Source organism: Oryctolagus cuniculus, chromosome 6 (assembly GCF_051225735.1).
Source record: "Oryctolagus cuniculus isolate XC-2025 breed Fujian yellow rabbit chromosome 6, ASM5122573v1, whole genome shotgun sequence".
Lineage (NCBI taxonomy): Eukaryota > Metazoa > Chordata > Mammalia > Lagomorpha > Leporidae > Oryctolagus > Oryctolagus cuniculus.
Genome location: NC_142872.1, coordinates 120,323,099 through 120,341,793, shown reverse-complemented (window position 1 = coordinate 120,341,793; position 18,695 = coordinate 120,323,099). Strand labels below are relative to the sequence as shown.

Genomic DNA, 18,695 nt, shown 5'->3' with positions numbered 1-18,695 from the left:
TCATTTTTTTTTTAAAGAACTGGAGGCGAAATTCATCTGTCACTTTTTATCAAATCCCCTGGTGAGTTCAACTTCTCTAACACACGGACAAGTTTCACGTGACAGTGAAAATATTGTCAACTCCTGTCTCCAGACCTCCAGAGGAACAGAGACCAACCTGGCTTTTGTCATCTTCCTTTTCTCTCACTCTTCTTTTGAAGGCAGTGTTGATGAGGAAAAAAACTGAGTATATCCATGGGATCAAAGAAAGGCATGCACGACCCTGGGCTGGAAGCCACTGTGGGTAACAGCGCAGGCCAGACCTCCTTAAATGACTTGTGTCCGAAGACAGACCAGAGCATAAGACTTTCTAAGCAATGCTGTTGCTCAGAGATGGCAAAAAACTCTAACATAATCAAAATAATGTTTTAAAGTAAAACTGTTTTAAAGCAAAAATGGCAAAGAAAATCTCCCTGATGTAGATACTTGAGTGAATGTTCAGTGCCCCCATCTTCTGGGGGGTGGGGAAGGCTTAGCTTCTGCAGGTACCCTCCCCACACCAGCTTCCAAGGCATAAACGCTGCTTGTCCACCAGGCCAGAATTGGATCCATTAGAAATCAGATCCCTGCTCTATTATGTGCCTTGCAGTGTGAAAATATGACCCCATTGCTGGTGCGTAGGTTGTTCTCTAGTGCACAGTGCCAATCATGTGACATTTGTGCTGAGTTTACGGACAGAAATGCTGAGGGGGCAGCTTCCCATCAGCACAGATCGTGGCAAGGCCTCTCGCTCCAGCAAGTGGCCACTTAGGTTCTCTAGGGCCCATCTGGATAGGGTGCTGAGCGCTGCAGTCCTCGGATGCCTGGTGTGTCACTCTTGGTTGCAGCCACACACAAACATCTGGTCGAGGCTTGGAGGCCAGCTGGGAGCACTGACGGTTGTGGTTTAGAACCAATAACAGATGCCCTTAAGTTGAAAAAAAAAAAAAAAAAGCTATTTCGCATAGCCCCCCGCCCCCATTATGTGGTTTCAGGAAGGGATGACTGTTCTCAGACAAAAACTTCTTCCTGTCAAATGTTGGATTTGTAAAGAAGGTGTGACAAGAGAAGAGACCTTGGGGCCTCGGGGTCTGACTTCCCACAGGCCCCAGTGGCTGAGTGATGCCAGCAAAGACTGTTCTTTGAGGAGCAAGGGTTAGTGGTGGTTCATGTGTGGGGGCAGGGCAAGTACACATGAGCACAAGTACATGTAAGTACCCATAAACTGGAGGAAATTCTTTCAGAATACCCAATCCTCCTTTCTCACCAGAGTAATAACAATGGGGGCAATCAGGAGCATATGATTAAAAAAAAAAAAACAACGATTTAGGGGCCGGCACCATGGCTCACTTGGTTAATCCTCTGCCTATGGCGCCAGCATCACATATGGGCATTGGGTTCTAGTCCTAGTTGCTCCTCTTCCATTCTAGCTCTCTGCTGTGGCCTGGGAAGGCAGGGGAGGATGGCCCAAGTGCTTGGGCCCTGCACCCACATGGGAGACCAGGAGGAAGCACCTGGCTCCTGGCTTCGGATCGGCGCAATGCTGGCCGTAGCGGCCATTTGGGGGGTGAACCAACAGAAAGAAGACCTTTCTGTCTCTCTCTCTCTCTCATTGTCTGTCAAATAATAATAAAAGAAAATACAATTTATTTATTTAACAGGCAGAGTAACAGTGAGAACTTCCATCCCCTGGTTCACTCCCCAAATGGCCTTAACAACCAAGACTGTTCCAGGCTGACGCCAAGAGCCTGGAATTCCCTGGGCCACCTTCTGTTGCATTCCCAGGCATATTAGCAGGAAGCTGAATCAGAAGTTGAGTAGCCAGGACTTGAACCAGCGTTCTCATATGGGATGCTGTTGTTGCATGTGGTAGCTTAACCCCCTGTGCCACAACACTGGCCCTGGGGCATGTAGTTCTTTAAAAGCTTTATTGAGGCGTCATTTACATATCAAAAACCCACCCATTTTAAGTGCACACACAATTCAATGAATATGAGTACTTGTGCAGCTACCATCACAGTCTTATTCTAAATGATTTCCAGCACCTTGTACCAATTTTGCCTCTCTCCTGGTTCCCACTTCTGAAGCTGTAAGCTACTTAATCTAGGGTTGATCTCTATAGATTTGTCTTTTCTGGGCCTTTCGGATAAACGGAATCACGCAGCGTGTGGTCTTTAACGGCTGGGTTCTTCCACTTAGCGTGTTGTTCTTGAGATTCATGCACGTCGTAGTATGTCTGAGTCCTTTGTTCCTTTTCGTGGCCTTTAAACAGCTGCTCAGCCTCCTGGTTGAAGACTACCACACGTTAGTTAGTTTAGAAATGGTCAGCTTCGGGGTCAGCGCTGCAGCGTAGCAGGTGAAGCCGCCGCCTGCGACACCAGCATCCCATTTGGGCACTCATTTTAGTCCCGGCTGCTCCACTTCTGATCTGGCTCTCTGCTAACGTGCCTGGGAAAGCAGCAGAAGATGGCCCCAGTATCTGGGTCCCGACCACCCACATGGGAGACCCAGAAGCAGCTCTGGGCTCCTTGCTTTGGGCTGGCCTAGTGCTGGACATTGTGGCCATCTGGGGAGTGAACCAGTGGATGGAAAATCTCTCTCTCTCTCTCTGTAACTTTGTCTTTCAAATAAATCAGCAAATAAATAAAACTTAAAAAGAGAACACACTTCCAACTGCAAAAAGACCTAGTAAAGGGATCTTAGCTTTGACTGAAGTCCGCAGACAAGGGACGACGTGTGCTGAGTGCCACATCTCCCCACGGTGCAGCCAGCCCAGCAGTGCCGCCTCCCCCAGGCCGACCCTTCTCTCCCCACCGCTCCACGCCAGTCTGTCCTGGGAACTCTGGCTTGGGTGAGTGGGCTTGCCTGCTGCCACCTCTTTCGGGGGCCTGTGATTTGTCTTTGGTCCGGGCATCCCAGGCCCTTGTCATACAGATTGCCGTAGTCTTTTTCAACTCTTCTCTCCCTCTGCATCTGTGTCTTTACCCATTTCTCAGAGTGGCACTCCCAGCTTCCCAGAGGGTACAAGAGGCTGTGACTAGATTTTTCGCCTTCCTGTCCTGTCCCACGTGTGTTGGGCTAGCACAGCCTACCTTCTGAAGAGGCTTCTAGAGCACCAGGCCTTCCAGCTGGGAGGGAAAGGATCCAGCCTTCTCCTCACCTCACCCAATCGAATAGATTCCCTCCGGCCCTGGACAGAGATGGGCTGTTTTCCTGGCATCCACATGGCCTACGCATGGCCTGTGCACTGCTTCCTGCTTTAAGCTTCCTTTTCCTTTTTTTAAATATGAAGGTCTGGGTGCTTAGAATCTCAGGATCCCAGAAAGACACAGCGGGAAGGCTCCTTAGGGCTTCTCTTCTTCAGCATCGTCCTTTTCCAGGTGCCGAAACACCCCCGGGGGCTGGAGTGTCTTCTGACTGATGTGAGCCCCTCCCCACCTGCCCCGTGTGTGTGTGTGTGTGTGTGTGTGTGTGTGTGACCTCGACCTTGTAGGAGAAACAGAAGTGCAGGAGTGAAAGAGCATCGAACCTGCAGAACGCCGAGAGCCACCAGCGGTGTAGTGAGAGCCGGGAGGAGAGCATCAGGTGCGGTGGCAGTGGATGCCCGGCCGGCCCCTGGCGCACGCTCACCTGGCTCAGAGGAGCGACGAGCGGGAGACAGGTGGTCGCACGCCACCGGTGCAAAGGAAGAAAAGATGCTGGGTGGCTTCTGGACACTGTGTCTGATGCAGTCCTGGCACACGGCGAGTTCTCAATAAACATTTGTTGATGGACTCAAGTGGGATTGCAACAGGGAGGCAGGCTCCAAAGCAGGCTGCGACGTGTGGGTTTGTGGCACATTTCCCTGGGTCCTGGTGCGCAGGCCTCCCTGTGCAGGGCTGTGTGCTTCCCGTCAGTGAAGAAGCAGTAAACGCCCACCTGCCGCACAGACAGCTGAGTTCAGTTCCGCAGTCCAGACACCCTGAGTGCACCCTCCTTAAGCTTCCTCGCGAGACAGTGGAGTCCAATGGGAACACCGCGTCTCGGGGGTCTGGCGTCTAATCTTTGTGGAACTGGAGCGAGGAGTCGCGCTAGTGCTTCACAGCTTGTAGAACAACCTCACAGCGCCTTCTCCTGTGGTTCCCTCAGCAACCCTGTCAACCCCGGGCTCCCGAGAACAAACATCAGGCGGCCCGCGCCCAGGTCTGCGTCTGGTTTCTGCCTGCTCTGAGCTCTCACAGGCCTGGCCAGCCTGTGACATGTCCAGGGCGCCCTGAACAATTTACAGCGGCATTGCCAGCAGGGCCTCTCCTGGGTGCTGCTGCTTGGTCACTGTCTCCCCTGAAGGAGGTTCCCCTGGGGTTTGGGCCCCCCGCTGCCGCCGCCCTGCCTTCCCTGGGGAGATGTTCTGTGCCCAGAGGCCGTGACTCATGAGCTACAGGAAGTTCTTGGCATGCTCCCTGCAGGCCGAGAGACAACAAATGGCTCAGAAGCTGTGCTCGGGGGAAGGAGAAGGGCACAGGGAGTGGCAGTGAAGTGCCCAGGTGGAAAACACCTTTCCAGCCCCTGCGGAGGTCCGCCCTGGTCTGGCAGACCCGGGGACCCCATGTGGAACTGTGGGCCAGCCGGAGTGCACGTGGGGTCTCAGATGCCCGTCTGCCTTCTGGTATTCGCATCTTCCTGTCTGGGCTAAGTGTCCAGACTTCTGCATCCCCAGTGGGTTGCTTTTTTTTTTTTTTTTTTTTTAATGTATTTATTTATTTCAAGGCAGAGAGAGAGAGAGAGAGAGAGAGAGAGATCGCTCCTATCTGCTGGTTCACTCCACATTGGGTGAAACAACCGGGGCTGGGCCAGGTTGTAGCCAGGAATTGGGAACTGCATCTGGGTCTCTCACACAAGTGGACTGGACTGATGACTACTTGAGCCATCAGTGCTGCCCCCCAGGGTGCGCGTTAGCAGGACACTGGAGTCGGGAGCAGAGGCAGGACTCAAACCCAGGCGTGTCCCAAGTGGCGTGTTGACCACCACGCCAGACCCCCAACATGCCCTGCACGCGGGCCCAGGCTTCTCGCCTCAGTCTGTCCTCTCCAAATGCTGCTGTGGATTTGCTCCTCGTGGCACAACACACGGTCCCCGTGCCCTCGTGGGCTCGATCTCGGCCAGCACCGAGCAGGAAAGCAGCTGGCCCTGCCCAGCCGAGTGGTCTTCCCAGAGCTGTTCTTTGAGGGGCCGTTTACCATGCGTTCACGTTTCCCAGACAGTGTTCTGAGCACAGCATGGGCGGGGCTCTGGGGCACAGTGCAAGCGAGCAATGATTGTTCTCTACGCTCGTGGGGCTTCCGAGGGGGGCTGTTTAGGGGGCAGGGTGATTGCCTTCTCCCCCACTGTTCCCAGAGTACTAATCATGATTCCAAGTGCAGACGCACTTTCTAACGTCGGTGGATGACAGAGAACATGCGATAGTTTTCCGTGTCAGGCTTATTTCCCTTAACGTGGTGATTTTCGGTCCCATCCATTTTCCTGCAGATGTCAGGATTTCATTCATGTATTAGGACTGAATATTCTGTCGTGTCATTTTCTTTCTTCATCTGTTGGTGGACACCTGGGTTGATTCCATGCCTCGGCTGTTGTGCACAGTGTAGCAGTGAAAAGGGGAGTACAGAGGTCCCTCTGGTTCTGTTTCCTTCATGGTGATTTCATTTCCTGCCGATGCATACCTAGGAGGGGGAGGGCTGGGTCACATGTGGATCCATTTTTAGTTTTTTGAGGTACACCCATAATATTCTCCATAAAAGCTGTACTAATTTGAATTTCCATCAGTAATGGATAAGGATTCCTTTTTCTCCACATCCAGTCCAGTGTTTGTTATTTTTTGTCTTTTTGATAATAGCCATTTAATTTCACTGGAATGAAATGATACCTCATTGGGATTTTGGGTTACATTTCCCTGATGTCTACTGATACTAGGCATTTTTTCCATGTATTTGTTGACTCTATTTCTTCTTTTAAGAACTGTCTGTTCAGCTTTTGCCCATTTCTTAGCTGGATTGCTATTTTGTTGTTGCTGAACTCTTTGCATTCCTTGTATATTCTAGATATTAATCCCTCACCAGATACATAGTTTGCAAATATTTTCCTCATTTGGTCAGTTGTCTCTTCACTCTTGTTTCCTTTGCTGTATTGAAGATTCTTTCTTTTTTTAAGAGATTTATTTATTTATTTGAAATTCAGAGTTACATAGAGAAGGAGAGGTAGAGAGAAAGAGAGGTAGAGAGGCAGAGAGAGAGAGGTAGAGGTAGAGAGATAGAGAGAGAGGTAGAGAGGTCCTTCATCTGCTGGTTCACTCCCCAATTGGTTGCAATGGCTGGAGCTGTGCAGATCCAAAGGCAGGAGCCAGGAGCTTTTTCTGGGTCTCCCACATGGGTGCAGGGGCCCAAGGACTTGGGTCATCTTCTACTGCTTTCCCAGGCCACAGCAGAGAGCTGGATCAGAAGTGGAGCAGCCGGGGCCAGCACAGTGGGGCAGTAGGTTAATCCTCCACCTGTGGCACTGGCATCCCATATGGGCATTGGTTCTGGTCCTGGCTGCTCCTCTTCTGATCCAGTTCTCTGCTGTGGCCTGGGAAAGCAGTAGAAGATGGCCCAAGTCCCTGGGGCCCTGCACCCACATGGGAGTTTGGGAAGAAGCACCTGGCTCCTGGCTTTGGATCGGCTCAGCTCCAGCCGTTGTGGCAATTTGGGGAGTGAACCAAAGGAAGGAAGACGTTTCTCTCTGTCTCTCCCTCTCACTGTCTGTAATTCTACCTCTCAAATAAATAAATAAAATCTTAAAAAAAAAAAAAAAGTGGAGTAGCCGGGTCTCGAACCGGTGCCCATATGGGATACCGGCATTACACATGGCGGCTTAGCTACACCACAGTGCTGCCCATGGAAACTTCTTAGTTTTGTATATTCCCATTTGTCTAGTTTTGCTTTTGTTGCTTGTGCTTCTGGGGGTCTTATCTGAAATATACTTGCCTATACCAATGTCTTGAAGTGTTTTCTTTTAGTAAGTCCTAGTTTTAGGTCTTACATTTAGATCTTTGATCAATTTTGAATTGGTTTTTGTGTAGGGTAAGAAATTGGGGGAGGATTTGATCTGCACATGAGGATATCCAGTTTTCCCAGCATTTTTCAGAGTACGTTTTTGGCACCTTCCTTGAGAATCAGTTGGTTGTAGATGTGTAGGTGGATTTCTGGAATCTCTGTTCTTTGGACTGTGTCTGTTTTTATGTCAGTACCATTCTTTCTTGGTTACAGTAGCTCTGTCATATGTCTTGAGATCAAGACTGTGCACTGTGATGCCTCCAGCTTTGTTCTTTCTGTTCAAGAGTGCTTTGGCTTTTTGGGATCTCCTGTGCTTCCACGTGAATGTTACAATTTTTCCCCCTAGTTCTGGAGAGAATGTCTTGGCATGTCGATGGGGGTCACACTGGGCCCATGGATCTCTCTATTTGGGAGGAAACAGCCTTTCCAGAAACCCCTCAGCACCTGCTTCCCCAGCAGCCTTCCCCTCAGGACCCCCTCTCAGGGCTGGGGAGGGCCAGGGCCAGGGCTTGCTCTCCCGGGAGGCTGCAGCGGTGTCAGGTGAGTTCAGCCATGGCTCTGGGGTGGCAAAATGACCGCATGCACAAGCTGCCCCATCTGCCTCCCTAACATCAAGGCGGCCTCGGTCCTGACTTTTTCACCTCAATATTCCAATCCCGACCTCCCATGTTTCTTCCGGGACAAGGCTGGGTTTCTTTTTAGTATAAGACACATAAAGTTTAAACTCTCTACTGAAGAGAGCTCTCTTGTAGCCTGGAGCTTCTGTAACGGTGGCACATGTGGACCCCAGTTTGAAAGACCTAGGACAGGTGCTCAATAAATGTTAAGTAATATTTCTGTTAAAATACATTGCAGGATTCATGGAAGAGCTTTTTGAAAAGCAGAAGGGCTCCGACAGAAAACTGTGACCTCCCCAGCTTTCTTGGCTAGAGCTGGGGGCGGCAGCCGTGGTCACGGAGCCGGGGTCTTCCTGGGATGTGGAGTGTGATGGGCACAGGCAGAGTCTGATTATCAGTAACCACCACCCCGACCCCACTCTGCCCCAGGCAGTGAGCAGCGACGACACCCCTCACGCCGCTTCTGAGTGGGGGACTCCATGCCTTGAAGCCTCCTGGGTAGCTATCTCATGATGGAGTCCTTTAAAGATTTAAAAATTGCTTTTACTGAGCCCTCACCGTGCCTTGAGCTCTGACCCTAGCAGGGACCCTGGGAGATGCTATTACAAAGGTTTCTCTCATTTTACGTGAGGGGGAAGTTCAAAGCTAATTAGGATGAGCATCCTGACTCAGGTCACTCCCCTTGTAAGGGGCAGAGCTAGAGGCGGGCCTCGGTGTGGCTCTGGAGCCCCCTGATCCCCAGAAAGGCCCCCCACCCCACCGCACAGCTCCCCTCCTCCTCTTTGGTTGCCCACCGTGCCTCCATCTTGGAATGGCCACCACACTGTCTCTGCTGATTTGATTACAGGCACCCTTGGACAGCCTGTGGTTTTATTCTTGTTGCATGAACGAGGCCTTGTACAAGACCTTTCCCATCTAGGGTCGTGGGACAAAGGCACCATAGCCTCTCTTTCCCCCGTGTGCTCCTGCTGTCTGGGCTGCCATGCTATGGGTAAGCCCTGGCTTTCCCCCTCAGTGCTCCCCACAGGGAGAAGGAAGGAGACAGAGAGCTCTGACTGTGCCCACTTCCGGTGCCAAGCCCTGGACTGGGCTGCCCCCATCAGCACAAGCTGTTACACCTACTACCGCAGTGTCTCAGTAGGCTCTTCCCAGGCAAGCAGCCCAGGAAGCTTCATCAGGGTTTTGTGGGTTTTGCCCACGCTTCTTGGAAATGCCCCCAGCTAGGTGTGGTGATCCCTTTACAGCGACAGAGTGGGAGCCCCTGACTCAGAGCCCCAGGTCCTGCTCTGGCCTTGGGGAGGCAGGGTAGGGGTGGGTATGTCTGGGAAGGCCTGTTTGTTCTTTGCGGACCAGAGAAGTCTGCAGTGCCCATCTGGATTCAATCAGCTGTCACTGGTTGCTAAACACCAGACAGCCATGAGGACGTCTTTGGACTTGCCAGGTCTCAGCCTGGTGGGGGGCAGAGTGCTTCACCACCCGGGCCTGCATTTAACCAGAGTGGGGTTTGCTTCTCATCCCCGAGGTTGGCTGGAAGTTAGTTTTCCAGGGCAGAACTTTTTTTTTTTTTGGACTTGGAATCAACAGGTTACTTTTTTCTTCTCTTCTCTTCTCCTCTTCTCTTCTCTTCTCTTCTCTTCTCTTCTCTTCTCTTCTCTTCTCTTCTCTTCTCTTCTCTTCTCTTCTCTTCTCTTCTCTTCTCTTCTCTTCTCTTCTCTTTCTTTCTTTCTTTCTTTCTTTCTTTCTTTCTTTCTTTCTTTCTTTCTTTCTTTCTGACAGGTGGCGGAGCTGGGCTGGCGGCTCTCTGGAGGGCTTTCTGTGCTGCACTTTGCACACTTATTGCTTTCCTGCAGCTGGTGCGAGCCAAGCTGCACAAGTATGACTATTTCTCAGGGGCCTTTGGCTGGGTAATCCCCTGGCAGGGTTTTCTGGAGCGTGGAGCAGGCCTCATCCCCAGGGATCCCAAGAGCAGAAGACAGCATCCCTGGGGCCAGCGTTGTGGCCCAGCAGGTTGATCTGTCTCCTGCAGCACCGGCATCTCCTGTGAGCACCAGTTCTAGCTCCTGCTGCTCTGCTTCTGCTCCAGCTCCCTGCTAGTGCACCTGAAAAGCAGAAGATGGCTCAAAGGCTTGGACCCCTACCACCCATGTAGGAGACTTGGATGGGATTCTAGCCTGCTGGCTTTAGCCTGGCCCAACCCCGGCCATTGCAACTATTTCGGAAGAAGACCAGCAGATGGAAGCACTCTCTCTGTCTTTGTCTTTCCCTCTCTCTCTCTCCTCTGCCTTTCAGATAAATAAATAAAAGCAAAACTAAGACACACATTCCGTCATGCAGCTAGTGACAGGGGATCTAAGGTGTAAACAGAAGAGAGAGTCCACTTCCAAAGTCTCTGCTTTTCTTGTCTCGTGATAGTCGGGAGATAATTCCCCATCTGCCTCTTATGTTTCTGGATGTCTTGTGAGTGAGCACCAGCTTCGTTTGTTCAAAGATGTTTGTATGGTGAAAAAGCTTAGAAGATACGGGTATATCTTCCCCTGAACAAGGGAAGGCGTGCTCACTGCTTATCATAAAAGGTACTTGTTCCCCAAGCACTGGGTTCCTTTGCTGTAATGTAGTCCTACTTCACAAACACATGCCAACTGGCCTTTTTTTTTTTTTTGACAGGCAGAGTTAGACAGTGAGAGAGAGAGAAACAGAGAGAAAGGTCTTCCTTTTTCCATTGGTTCACCCCCCAAGTGGCTGCTACGGCCAGTGCTGCGCCGATCCGAAGGCAGGAGCCAGGTGCCTCCTCCTGGTCTCCCATGCGGGTGCAGGGCCCAAGCACTTGGGCCATCCTCCACTGTCCTCCCGGGCCACAGCAGAGAGCTGGACTGGAAGAGGAGCAACCGGACAGAATCCGGCGCCCCAACCGGGACTAGAACCCTGGGTTCTGGCACCGCAGGTGGAGAATTAGTTTACTAGCCACGGCGCCAGCCCAACTGGTCCTTTTCACGTTGACTCATGGGAATCCGAGCTTGGGAAGCCGGCGCCAAATATGCCGATGCTGATGCAGGTTGCTGTGCTGTGAGAACGAAGCCCTTTGTCTCTGACCCGGGAGTCCTGTGTCTTCTGCCAGCATCCATGAGAGCGTGGCGAACTGAGCTGTTATTTTTGTAAGTAGGAAAAAATTTCAGACACTTCATAACCCTTGGCTCGTGTGTGTGTGTGTGTGTGCATGAGTATTTGTACAGATGGTGTGAGGATAGGGAGAGAGACTGGGAAGGGGTGGCAATCTGAGATGAGGGAGGCAGGAACTGGAAGCCTTTGTTGATCACTGTGTCCCTGGGTTTGCCCAGCATGGAGCACTTGTGGGAGGGTCAAGTGAGAGACGGAGATGAAGGAATAAATTATGGATAGTTCACAAACTCCCTACAGACTGACAGCAAGAGTGTTATGAGGGAAATCTGCCAGAGACAGGACTGGAACCTGGAACATTGCTTCAACATCCTACAGGAATGAATTTCAATGTGGTCCGCGGCCACTTCTGACAATATAGTCTAGGTTCTTGGCTCCAAGGACCCCGGGAGCCCACACCTCCATCCTGCTGTACCCCTCTGCCTCTTGCTGTGTAGACCAGCTGCTGCCCGGATTTTTCCCACTTCACGCTGGCCCATTGCTCTGTTCCCAGATGTATGCAGGCTTCAGCGGAAAGTGCCGAAGCAGCCTCTGTTTCCCAGCGCCTGACACAGAACTGGTATTTGAAATGCTGTGCTTTGTCTAGACTGTTAGCCTGCACTGTAGCTGAAGGTGTGGCCTGCGGGCCACACCTTGTCTTGTGTACCTGCCTGTATGTACCTTGTCCGTCTGACTCCTGCTTTAACTTCTTCCGCCCTGTATTTTGAGTCCAGTCATTCCGAGCGGCTGTGTTTGCCTGCCCAGTCTGGGGTGTAACCTGCTAAGCTTCAGGATAGACAGAGATGAGGATGGAGAAGCCCTCAGGTGGCTGGGCATCCAGCAAGAGGATTTGTTACCCGGCCTTCCCCACGGCTCGGCTCACCCAGGAATGTCTCCTCTTTTCCTTTCTGTCTGCTTTGTGGATGTGCCCCTGCCACAAACTCAAGGCTGTGATTCTTTGTCTGATGGGGAGCTAAACCTGGACCCTCAGCTGACTATGAAGTTGGGGAGCCTGGAAGAGTTAAGGGCAGGGTTGAGACAGGAGCAGCTGTTGGTGCTCTGAGTCTCTCTGGCCCTCAGCACTTGTGTTCAGCCCTACGCTGCTTCCAATCATCAGGACTGGAACTCGCAGCCCCAGGACCTGCTCTGGCTGCCAGGGCTCACTTTTCTTATGTGCTGGGTAGGATAGAAATGCCAGGTCATTAATAGCTTTAGGAAATACAGAAAAAAGTGAACAAAGAAGCAGATATTTGGTTTCTCAGTTGAGATGGCTGCATTCCACACTGGAGCACCTGGGTTTCATTTCTGTCTCTGGCTCCTTACTTGAGCTTCCTGCTAGAGCAGACCTTGCAAGGCAGCAGTGAAGGCCCAAGAAACTGGGTTCTTGCAACCCATGTGGGATATTGGTATGGAGTTCCCAGCTCCTGGCTTCTGCCTTTCCAATCCTGGCTGTTTCAGGCATTTGGATGGAAGCTCACTCTGTCTCTGTATCTCAAATAAATAAATAAAAATAATAAAAAAACAGTGAGTTTAAAAAACTTCTAAAAAAAAGAGTAAGTAAAAAAGAGAACTAAGTACCAGCGAATTTTGGCACAGCTCAAGTGGTCTATAATATACATCCAACTAGGAGCCCTGAATCAGGTGGGGGCCAGGGCAGAAAAATACTTGAAGAAATGACTGCTTTTCATTTCATTGTATTAATGAGGTGTCAGTTATTTAGCCATTTCCTGCTGTTGAGCGTTTAGATTATTTCTGATTCTTGACCACTAGAACACTAGAAATAACCTTTTTTTTTTTTATTGTTTTCTTCCTTTTTTTTAAAACTTTTATTTAATGAATATAAATTTCCAAAGTACAGCTTATGGATTACAATGGCTTCCCCCCCACAACGTCCCTCCCACCCACAACCCTCCCCTCTCCCACTCCCTCTCCCCTTCCATTCACATCAAGATTCATTTTCCATTCTCTTTATCTACAGAAGATCAGTTTAGCATACATTAAGTAAAGATAGAAATAACCTTCTAATACACACTGTTGTGCAGTAAGACATTTTGAGTCTTTCTATTTCCTTGGGATATATGCTCACAAGTATGTAGGCTGGGTCAGAGGGTATAAACATTTTAAGGTACTGATATTTGTTTTTTAATGACCTTGAAGAACGTTAACTCAGCTTACACTCTTACAGCAGCCCATGAGGTGCCCAGCACCCTGTAGCCACACACATTCGTTCACTGGTTGATCTTCACCTGTTCTACAGCCAGTGTGTTCCTTCGATGATGACTGATGTTGGATCCCACTTTTATTTCTCATTTATGGAGCTGTCTGCTTATGTCCATTGCCCATTAAACAGTGTGTTATCCATTTTTTTCCTCACTGATGTATGAATTTTTTTCTATATGTTAACTTTTGTCTTCATAGGTTTGAAAATATTTCTCCCAGCTTTTCATATTTGTCTTTGGTCATTTGTGTTAATTCCCATCGTGCTCCATGTCTACTCATTTTTTGAACTGCTGGTCTGAAAACAGTATTTTCCAGCACCTGGGACATATATTGCTTTTTATCGATGTTGCTAGTGTTAAAAGATCTTTATTCAGTAACGATGTGTGCATGAAGCAGGTGGGCATGGCTGTTGTGTCTCATCCCAAGGATGCCAGGAGTCCCCCTCTCTTGTCTAGCGGGAGCCTGCATCACCCCAGGGATGACTTCTTTTAATTCTCAAAAAAGTGTGGTATTTTTTTTCTCCTTATGTGGCTTTTATTGAACAATTGAAACTCCTTTGGGATGCTAGGCAGGATACCTTTGTTAATAACCATAAGAGTACATAAAAATACCAAGCAGCAAACATCACAAACTGCCCTTCTCCAGTCTCTCCTGCCCTTTTGGTTGGTGCCTTCTGAGCAGGAAGGGGATACCAAAGACAACACATATTAAGGGGCTGGAAGTCTTGAGTCAAATCCTGGTGTGCCACCCCATCACTGTGCAACCTTGGACAAGCCACCTAACCGTCCTAAGCACATTTCCTCAGCTGTGAGCTGTGAAAGAGGAAGGGCTGTCCACAGCGGTTACAGAATAAACATCTGAGCACACGTAGCACAGGCGCCAGCATATAGGTATTCTCTGAGTATTTAGAGTCGTCATACCCATTGTTCTCAGCTTCTCTAACATGACTCTGTAACCCTGACCCTGACCTTGCAAACGTAAAGGAGATAAACCATGGTAAATCCAGCCTCTCAAAGGATGCACCCAATCGACACAGTGAGAAAGCAGCATGGTATAAATCATATTTGCTCAGCAGTAAGGAAGACGTGGTATTAGGCAGTGTTCTCCAGAGAGTCAGAGTAAGTAGGACATGCATTTTCAAATATGGAGACAGAATGATGACTAGGCTCCCAGGATTATGAGTGGCTGGCAGGCCCAGTCTGCAGTGTGGGCCAGCAGGTGACGGACCCTGGTGAAGGCCAGCTGGCAAGAAGAGCAGATATTCAGACTTGGCTCAAGGCAGTCTGCTGGAGAATTCTTCCTTGCTTGGGGGAAGGTCAATCTTTTTGTTGTACTCAGACTTTCCACTGATTAAATGAGGTCCACCCAGAATAATGTTTGACTAGATATATGAGCAACTAATGGCCCAACCAACTTAATACATGACATTAACCATCATGGGCACATAGGGGCCAGCTGTCTCCAGTGAGGGAAGAGGACCGATTTGAGCCTTGACCTCTGAGTAAACAACTATAATCCTAAAAGTACTTGTCTTTAAGAGCCTTTAAATGAAATGAGAGCAAACTGCCCCTAAAAAGTCTGCAAAACATTCAGCAGAAACACCTGCTGAGACTTAGCTGCAGACTGGGTGGACAGAGCTAGTCATCTTATCAGGTCAATTTGACTTGGGTGACGTGCACACAGGGTCTGTTTTGTCTTAGCTGTCTGGAGCAACCTTGAGCAATCCTTTGTTCTTTATCCATGCATTCCTTATCTATTCCCAGAAATGCCCTCTTTAAAATGAATCAGCAGCCTTCTTTTCAATAGCCTCTTTCCAGAGACACACCTTCCCTCTGTCTACTAGTGCTTGCCGACAGTCCTACTCCAATGACAGCAATCTCCAACCAGTGAACAACTCTTCCTCCATCCCTTGGCAAAGGCCCAGTGTTTATGGGCTTGGCCAATAGAAGCTCACTGTGTAATACATGAATTCAGACTACAATTTGAGCACTTTGGAATGCTTCTCAAGACTCATTCAAAGTCACTGGGCTTGTGTCTCCCGGGCCCAGGCCACTTATATGTTGCCCTGACTAAAACTTATCTTAACCTTTTTACAGATCCTCTTTATTCTGTCAACAAGAATCACTGGGCAAGTGTTCCGTATGTGCTGCGATGGGACATGGATTTGTCTGGATGAAGTCTCCATTGTTACAAAGATGCATAGATGGGGAGAATATAGTTTGAACATCGACTGACGCCAAAGCAGGGAAGTGGTTTGCTCCCATCTTGATTTCAGATGAGTGCAGGTGGGAATGTACAGGTTTGTGCGGGAATTTTCTTCAGTATCTTAGAGTAAATGGATTTGAGTCTCTTCTCAAAACTCATTAATGGTTATTTTCATACTTAACACTTGTAACAGTTTTGTAGGGGAGATGGGCAGATACCACCATTCCTTATACTCATCTGAATCTCAAACTCTAATTATTTGCTTACTGTCTTCTAGATTCTTGTCTTACTTTCTACTACACCTGTACTATTAATTGTTCTAAATCTACTCAACATTTTAAATGTAGTTCCATTTAATACATTTTAAAAACAAAATTTTGGATCATTTATTTATTTGTAAGAATCAAAATGAACTGCCATAAATATAAGGTACCCATAACAATAAATACAACAAAAATACACTAAAATTTTAGCTATTGTTGTCTGCAGAATACAATAAATGCAATATTTACTAAAAATTTAAAACTTTTACCTATTTTCTGTGCTAGAGGCCTTTTTTTTTTTTTAAAGATTTATTTATTTATTTGAAAGAGTTACACACACACACGGGGGGAGGGGGGAGAGGTGTCTTTCACTCACTGGTTCACTCACCAATTGGCTGCAATGGCTGGAGCTGTGCCAATCTGAAGCTAGGATCCAGGAGCTTCTTCTGGGTCTCCCATGTGGATGCAAGGGCCCAAGGACTTGGGCCATCTTGTACTGCTTTCTCAGGCCATAGCAGAGAGCTGGATCGGAAGTGGAGCAACCAGGACTTGGACCGGTGCCCATATGGGATGTTGGCACTGTAGGCAGCGGCTTTACCCGTTATGCCACAGTGTCGGCCCCTAGAGGTCTGTTTTTTTTTTTTTTAATTTTTATTTATTTGAAAGGCAGAATTAGAGAAAGAGGCAAAGACAAGAGAGAAAGAGATCTTCTATCTGCTGGTTCACTTCCCAAATGTTTGCAAAGGCTGAGGCTGGGCCAGGCTGAAGCTTGGAGCCTGGAAATCCATCCTACATGGATAGCAGGGGGCCAAGCACTTGGGCCAATCTCTGCTGCTTTCCTAGGCACATTAGCAGGGAGCTGGATTGGAAGTGGAGCAACCAGCACTCAACCCAGGCTCATTTGGGATGCTGGTGTCACAGGTGGTAGCTTAACCCACTGAGCCACAATGCCAGCCCTGGCCTGCTCTTTTTTGAAAAGGAAATAAGCAAGTATTTGAGGCTTGTTCAAGGCTGGCACTGAATAGAAACTGTCTCCTTGACATCTCAGAAGGTTTGAAAGAGATCTGAAAAGAGAATCCTCTCTTCTCTCTCTGCCTTTTACTCATTCAGGTTGCAAGCCCTGAAACGTCTGCTATGGTCTGAATGTTTGCATCCCCTTTGCCAAATTCATGTATTGAAACCCAATTCCACGGTGCAGGTGTTAGGAGGTAGAATTTGGGGAAGTGATTAGGCCATGGCGGTAGAGCCCTCAGGAGTGGGATTAACCCCTTGTGAAGGAGGCTCCGGAGCTACCCCTCCTCCCTTCCAACAGGTGAGGACGCAGCAGAAGGTGTGCCAGTGTCTTGATGTTGGATTTCACAACTATGAGAATTACCCACATACTGGGTGGTTTATGGCATTTATAGCCACGGCCTGAACAGACCAAGGCAATAGCTCTCATTCCACCTGCTTCTCACCCAGGGGACGTTGCTGCCCACCCATAGTGCGTGTGTGATCTAGACGTTAAGTCTTTACTCATCTCTCCTCACATTTCTGGCACTTTGTATGGTGGGTGAACAACAGATATGGAATGAATGATGATTCATTGAAAATGCTCAGACCCTTTGGTGCCCAAATTAGGATTAGAATTTATAGCCCCTGAATTCAAGCCCTGTGTGTTCTCTGCAGGACTGATCAACATCTGGGTGGACAGGGACAATCATCTCCCTCAGAGCTGAAGCTTGGTCCTTCAGGAAAGCAGGTGTTGATGGGTTGGCCCCAGAAATCTTCCCCTTCCCAGCATGGATACCTTGCTTAACTGACTCGTGACTGGACACTGCTTCCACGTTTTAGGGCTGTTTATAAAGCAAAGAATCATCCCTTAAACAGTCTCTTCTATGGCCGGTGCCACGGCTCACTAGGCTAATCCTCCGCCTGCGGCACCAGCACTCTGGGTTCTAGTCCCGGTCGGGGCGCCGGATTCTGTCCCGGTTGCCCCTCTTCCAGGCCAGCTCTCTGCTGTGGCCAGGGAGTGCAGTGGAGGATGGCCCAGGTGCTTGGGCCCTGCACCCCATGGGAGACCAGGAGAAGCACCTGGCTCCTGGCTTCAGATTATCGCAGTGCGCCGGCCACAGCGGCCCTTGAAGGGGTGAACCAACGGAAAAGGAAGACCTTTCTCTCTCTCTCTCTCTCTCTCTCTCTCTCTCTCTCACTCTCTCACTCACTGTCCACTCTGCCTGTCAAAAAACAAAACAAAAACAAAACCAAAAAACAAAACAAAACAAAAAACCCAGTCTCTTCTTTGAAAACTTTGGAATGATTAACTACAGAGAAGCTACTGCTAGGTTTCCTTTGGTAGAAGAACAAAAATCTTAGAGGGCTGTGCTTGGACTTGCCTGCCCCAAAGTCTCATGGAACAGAAGATTGCCAAGACCTGGGACCAAAGTCAGAGTAATGAAAGAAAATCTTCCTAAGGAACAAAACGCTTTTCAGAAGGGACGAGCGGTTGGGAAATCTTTAGGTGCTGTGCAAGTCTTAGTAGCTGGTTGAAATTGGCCAGGGCCATTTTCCTTAACAGCTTCACTATTTTATTTATTTTTTATTTATTTTTATTTTATTTTATTTATTTTATTTTTTATTTTTTAATTTTATTTATTTTTTTGACAGGCAGAATGGGCAGAGAGAGAGACAGAGAGAAAGGTCTTCCTTTTGCTCTTGGTTCACCCTCCAATGGCCACTGTGGCTGGCACACTGCGCTGATCCGAAGGCAGGAGTCAGATGTTTCTCCTGGTCTCCCATGGGGTGCAGGGCCCAAGCATTTGGACCATCCTCCACTGCACTCCCTGGCCACAGCAGAGAGCTGGCCTGGAAGAGGGGCAACCGGGACAGAATCCGGCACCCCAGCCGGGACTAGAACCCCGGGTGCCGGCGCCGCAAGGATTAGCCTACTGAGCCGTGGCGCTGGCCAACAGCTTCACTTTAAACATTTTGACATTTTATTGATGTCTATGCTCCTGTCCTATTTTTTTTTTTCCTTAAATCTACAATACCTACAGCTGATCTCCTCCATTACGGTTTTACTGATGCTGATGAATACATGAAATATAAGTTGTGGCTTCATCCTCAGTGTCATGAAGATAAGAACACAGAACTTAACGTTTTTCCAGGCAATGTTC

At 48.9% G+C, this 18,695-nt stretch overlaps 1 long non-coding RNA gene across 1 annotated transcript in view; it reads left to right on the top strand.

Annotated features, from left to right (window-relative positions):
* The window catches only part of LOC149126277 (uncharacterized), a 69,551-nt gene extending 53,970 nt beyond the window's left edge, over nucleotides 1–15,581 (top strand). Inside the window, exon 4 of the long non-coding RNA XR_016235824.1 lies at nucleotides 15,169–15,581. This is a non-coding gene — a long non-coding RNA (uncharacterized LOC149126277). The remainder of the gene's footprint in view (nucleotides 1–15,168) is intronic.
* Nucleotides 15,582–18,695: the final 3,114 nt, after the last annotated feature.